Source organism: Lactuca sativa, chromosome 7 (assembly GCF_002870075.4).
Source record: "Lactuca sativa cultivar Salinas chromosome 7, Lsat_Salinas_v11, whole genome shotgun sequence".
In the NCBI taxonomy this organism is placed as follows: domain Eukaryota; kingdom Viridiplantae; phylum Streptophyta; class Magnoliopsida; order Asterales; family Asteraceae; genus Lactuca; species Lactuca sativa.
In genome coordinates, this window is record NC_056629.2 from 60036210 (window position 1) to 60042463 (window position 6254).

Sequence of the window (6254 nt, forward strand, 5' to 3'; positions counted from 1 at the left end):
CCAAATGTATCAGGCCCCACCTATCTAATCAGAATGGGCCCCACCCAATGTAACAAACGGGCCCTATCCAACATAAAAACGCGCCCATCCGATCATATAAATAGACGCAACTCCTGGAACAAACTCAATACCGAACTCTACTTGCCTTTTCGGAGGCACACCCGACAAGTCCTCTGGAAACACATCCGGAAACTCACGCACTATCGGGACCTCATCAACTGACTTCGGTCTCTCATTATCAGTCCTCGCATCCATCACATATGCTACAAAACCCCTACAACCCTGCTGTAGACTCTGTCTCGCTCTGGCGGCCGAACAAAATGCTGACCCCGTACGTGTACCCTCGCCGTACACCGTAAGAACTCCCCCACTAGGGTCTTGAATCGACACCAATTGACGCTTGCAGTCTATCACAGCTCCATAATGGCTCAGCCAATCCATACCCACTATCACACACACGTCCCCCATCGCGATCAGAACCAAATCTATCGGAAACTCCACACCGAAGATCTCAAGGACACATCCTCGAATCACATCCGAAGCATACACAGCTCACTCATCAGCTATGGAAACTCGCAGAGGCCGATCCAATGCCTCTCGACGGGTACTAATATGCTGACTAAATGTTATGGAAACAAACGACCGATTCGCACCCGAGTCAAATAACACCAAAGCAGGCACAAAATTCACAAGAAAAGTACTTACGCATATGATCATATAAGCATAAAATCTCAATTCAAACAAAAGATGAAAAGAAAACACATACCAGCCACAACATCGGACGCCGCACGGACCTCCTCTGCGGTCAACTGAAACGCTCTCCCACGAGCCCTCGGGGCCTTGACCTTCACCGGCCGAGCCTCGGTAACCCTAGCAGCAGGCGCAGATCCCTGCGCTGATCCCTGAAGAAGCTGCGGGCTCTCGGCCTTCCGATGGCCGGTCTGGTTGCAATGAAAGCAAACCGAGAATCCCTTGTGGCATTCTCTCGCGATATGCCCCTCCTTCCCACACTTGTAACATACCCCAGCCCTGCACGACCCCTCATGGCTCTTACCACACTTCCCACAAGTGCGGCCCTTCGCGCCCCCAAATCTCGAATCAGCGGGTCTAGCCCGCTTGGCTGCCGGCTGAGACTGGGCCGGCCGCCGATCCATCCTCTGAGACCCGGCCTCCTCCCTGACCTGAGTCTCTAGCTCGATCTCCCTCTTCCGGGCATTTACCTGGAGCTCAGCAAATGTCCGGTAAGTCGAGTTTGCCACGAACTCCTGAATATCTCTCCTCAGAACACCCAGATAACGGCTCATACGAGTCTGCTCAGTCGACACCTGCTCAGGGCAAAACATCGCCCTCTCATGGAACTTCCTGGTGATGACTGTCACCGAATCAGTACCCTGCTTGAGGGTCAAGAACTCCTAGATCAACCGTTCCCTCTCTACCGGGGGAACATACTCCTCTCGGAACATAGCGACGAACCTCTCCCAGGTCACCTCAGAAATCTCAGCCAAAGTAAAGTTCGCCGTCACGAACTTCCACCAATCCTTCGCTCCCAGGCGGAGCTGGTTCAAGGCGAACCGAACCCTCAAGTGCTCTGGACAAGAGCACGTATAGAAACATCCCTCGATGTCAGAGATCCATCTCATAACGGCAATCGGGTCCTGCGTCCCGTCAAACTTTGGTGGCTTCGTGTTGCTGAACTCCCGAAACAGCAACGAGTCACCTCCCTGAGGTCTGGCAGCAGCAGCAGCAGTAGTAGCTGCAGCTGCAGCAGCCTCAGTCAACGCTGCATACCGCTCATCAAAAGTCTCGATCAATGTGGTCTTGATGTCCCCAAACATCTCAGGAATCTCAGCTCGGATGGCAGCAGCCACCTCCTCATGAATCAACCGACGGATCTCCTCTTCGCTGACACCACTGGTCTCAGGTGTGTGTCGAGTCCCAACCATGATGCCTCTGAAATACAACAAAAATTATTAGAGATTCGATCGAACATGCTCATACTCGATGACGCAACCCTACTTGTCCTCTGTCGTCCAAAATATTCTTACTTGAAATGCCCACTGATCCGGTGTCTTCAGTAGTACGGGCCCAATACTACTGACCACACCGCATCAACATTCACTTCAAGTCCTCCTCCTTGGATCTTGGATTACAAGTACTCTATTCTCATGAGCTCCTAACTGCTATCACTCGCCCTCAAAGCATCTCAGCAGCAGAAAACTCCTAGGCTAAGGCATCACAAATCAGGCCACTCTAGTCCTAATATGTATACTTAGCCTACTCTAGCATGCATAATATAACATATCTCGTAACACATAAAGTAAGGGTACTTTTGGGGAATTCGTCGTTCGGGCGCTGACTGATCGTACACACGGCTCTGCTCTGTTTGTCTCAAAACTCTGTTACTCTTTTCAAAAAATTTACTTTATTATAAAAATTCTCCTCAATTCCTCAGTTTGAGTTCAGATACGCCCGAAGATGCATCCGAATCCCTCAAACCAAGGCTCTGATACCAACTTGTAACAACGTAAATTTTCAAAACAAAATTTTCATTTTCAAAACATTCATTTACTCACAAAATAACATCAAACATATTGTATCAAATGTATTTATCACAAAAACATCTCCCCAGAATCCAAAACATAAACTCCTCAGGTGTGTACGAATCATGCCGACGCCTTCCCGCGCTCATCACTGGTACCTGAATCACATCACACAGCAACTGTAAGCATAAATGCTTAGTGAGTTCCCCAAAATACCGCATACAACACATACGCCACTCAAGGCTATAATACGACCCTCCGGTCAATATGTCTCAGCGGGACCCTCCAGTCTCGTAGCTCGTTGGACCCTATGGTCTGGTCATAGCTCGTTGGGCCCTCCAGCCCGGTCTGTATCGTTGGACCCTTCGGTCTGGTCTATAACAACATACAACATACAGATAACACATAGCACATAATCTCATACATAACACATAAGACCCTCTGGTCTACACAATGTACCACTCTAGGTAATGTATAGTGAGAAGACTCACCTCGATGTCTCGGTAAATATCTGACTCGGAATAAATGTGATCTAGCCTCCGCCTAATCACATAAAGTAATACACTCATAAATACAAATGTACTCAACCCTAAAAGGCAACAAGGACAACAGTCAACTTTGACCGGACTCGGCGAGTGCACTAGGGCGACTCGGCGAGTCTACACATGTCTACTGACTCTCTTAGATCCTCTCTTGACACGCCGAGTACCTCCCTGACTCGACGAGTTCCACATGGCATGAATCGCGGGGCCACCACGACTCAACTCGCTGAGTCTCAAGAACAACTCGGTGAGTTCCGGCTTGAACTCAGCCCCCCTGACTCACCCTGACTCACTGAGTTGCTCACTCAACTCGACAAGTCCACTCACTGAGTGATCACGGGCAAACTTCATACTACTCGCCGAGTCTGTTCTTCAGATTCGGTGAGTTCATGCCATGCAAAAACTCAAAACCACGTATGAGGTCAGATCCGTTCCATTCAATCATAGATCTGGCCTCCCCAAGCATGATAATCACGTAAAGTCCAAACCTTGATGCTCAAACAACATCTATTTGCTCCTATATGATGTTTTAGCCCCATATTTCATAACCCTTGGTCAAAACTCCCATGAATCCTCATAAAGCTTGAGGAATAAAGCTTCTCTGGACCTCTATGGATCCCATTCCAAGCCTCATCACAAATAGGGACGAAATGGACATCAAATCTAACCAACAAAGGGGTCAAGAAACCCTAAACCCCCATGTTCATCATAACAACAGAAAGGGAGCCAAAATATTACCTCCAAAGTGATGCTCTGAGCTCCAAATTCGAAGAATGTCCACCTCCCTTGCTTCCTCTTAGCTAGAACCTCCTTTTCCTTACCAAACAATGCTTCAAAGGTTAACAATGGCCTCCTCTCTCTCCTAAAATGCTCAAGATCTCTTTAGGGTTTCTCTCTGGGGTTGGTGGCCGCAAATGACGGCCATAAGCCCCTTTAAATAGGTCTCAAACCCTGAAAATTAGGGTTTCATTAAACAGCGTGGACTCACCGAGTCCAGACGCGAACCCGCATGCAAAACCGCGATCCTACTCGGCGAGTTTAGACTCCAACTCGCCGAGTCTCCTCACAATACCCAAAAATAAAAGGATAAAAAATAATACATGGGAATCCGGATGTTACACAATGCATGAGTTGTTGAGTAAAAGGTGATAGTATGGACTTAGGGTTTGATTTTTTGATCTTTTTGGCCATGCATATGGATAAAGTCAGAGACTTTATCCATTAATACATTCATTCATATCAGATCTAGAAGTTTGAGGGTTTGGCTTTCTGTATTAAAAGCCTAATATAAGTTTTTGGGAAACTGGTGTTCTATGATGAATGTAGCTTTCTGTATGCTAAGCATAGCTTTACGCTGAGCGTAGATTAGTGTGCTATGCTAAGCGTAAGTCAACTGAGGGTTGACCGTTGAATTTTTGACCGATTTGACTTTTGGTCAACCATGTTGGGACTTAGTATCGGAAAAGAAAAAAATGGTCTTTTGCCCAAAGAAGGTTTAATTATGAGCCTAAACCTTTTGAGAGTTAGTTATTGCCTTAATTGTTAATTAGAGTTTTATTATGTATATGTTTAGCAAGAGGAGACTTGATATCGTCGGCTCGAGTGTGTGGTTTATCTTGTATTTAGGATTGAGGTGAGTATTTTCACTATACTGTGTAGGATGCTATTTGTCTTTTGGATTCTTGCATTGGTATGTTGGGTTGGGCCTGTTTGTATATTGGGATGGGTTTATTTGTATGATGGGATGGGCGCGTTTGTATGTTGGATAGGGCCCGTTTGTTACATTGGGTGGGTACTGTTCTGATTAGATAGGTGGGGTCTGATACATTGAGGGCTTGACCTGTATGGGTATGTGGTATTTTAGGGAACTCACTAAGCTTTGTGCTTACCGTTTGTGGTTTAAACATTTTCAAGTACTTCCAGTTCCAAAGGGAAGGGCCTGGTTTGATTGCATAACATCCCCTGATGACTTTTTTGCACCGATTATTATTGTTTTACTATGATGTTGGAAAGATAAAATTTTCTCAGATTGATTTAAAAATGAAAATTTTATTGGTACTTTTGGGACGTTATAATTGTGATGTTTGATCCTCTTGGTGGATCATCCAACATTGATGTTGTTGTTTCTACCGGTTCTATTTTTAGAATATACAGTCCAAACGACGAGTGTCTCCTTGTACATAACGATAACTCCACGGTAAATTTCCGATCAACTTGACTTTTAAGTTCCAGCAGATTCTAATCAAAATCAAATATTGATCAAAATTCCTCAAGTCTCTAAAAATGTTTTGATAAAACATTATAAGACTGTATATTAAACGTTACATATATATGAATTCAAATTCAAACACAAAAATTGATTCTTGTATAAGCAGCTGGACACCGTGGAACAGAGGTGCATTGTGAATCATATTCCAGCCTGTAAACAATCTTCTGGCAGCCGGTACTGCATGTACTCAAGCTCCATTATCTTATGCTCTCCATAGGCACCAACATTTATGCATTCACTTTAGACCCAATGTATGGTGAGTTTGTTCTCACTCAAGAAAAGATCCAAATCTTGAAAGCGGGTAAGATTTACTCATTTAATGAAGGAAACTACCAACTATGGGATGATATGCTCAAGATATACATGGATGACCCGAAGGACCCTGGTTCTACTAGAAAACCTTACTCTGCTTGGTATATCTGTAGCTTGGTTGGTGATTTCCACCAGGTTCTTTTATAAGAAGGAATTTAAGGATACCCTCGTAACAAAAAGAGCAAGAACGGGAAGCTTATGATCTTCTAAGAGTGTGCTCCGATGAGTTACTTGGTTGAATAGGCTGACATAAAGGGTTCCGATGGGCATCAACAAGTACTTAACATACAACCGATTGAGGTTTGGAAATTGTAAAACAATTGTACATAAGTTTATTTTGACTGTTGAATTAGTCAAACACTCACCAATTTGTTTATTTCTTATAATTTTGACTTTTGAATTAGTCAAATACTCGCCAAATCATTTAATAAGTAACAGAAATACAAAACATCAAGAATGGTCCCTGTTGTATGGAAACGACACTTTTACCCTCACATGTTTTTCACATGTTTTGACTTAACAGAAAAAACTAACGGAGTTAGTCAAAAGGACCAACCATTAAAAGTTTTTAAACCATAAGGACCAACATTG

The 6254-nt window shown here is 44.5% G+C and overlaps 1 pseudogene; it reads left to right on the forward strand.

The window, feature by feature from the left end:
* Window positions 1-5153: 5153 nt before the first annotated feature.
* On the forward strand, window positions 5154-5978 carry LOC111883773 (fructose-1,6-bisphosphatase, chloroplastic-like; annotated as a pseudogene).
* Window positions 5979-6254: the final 276 nt, after the last annotated feature.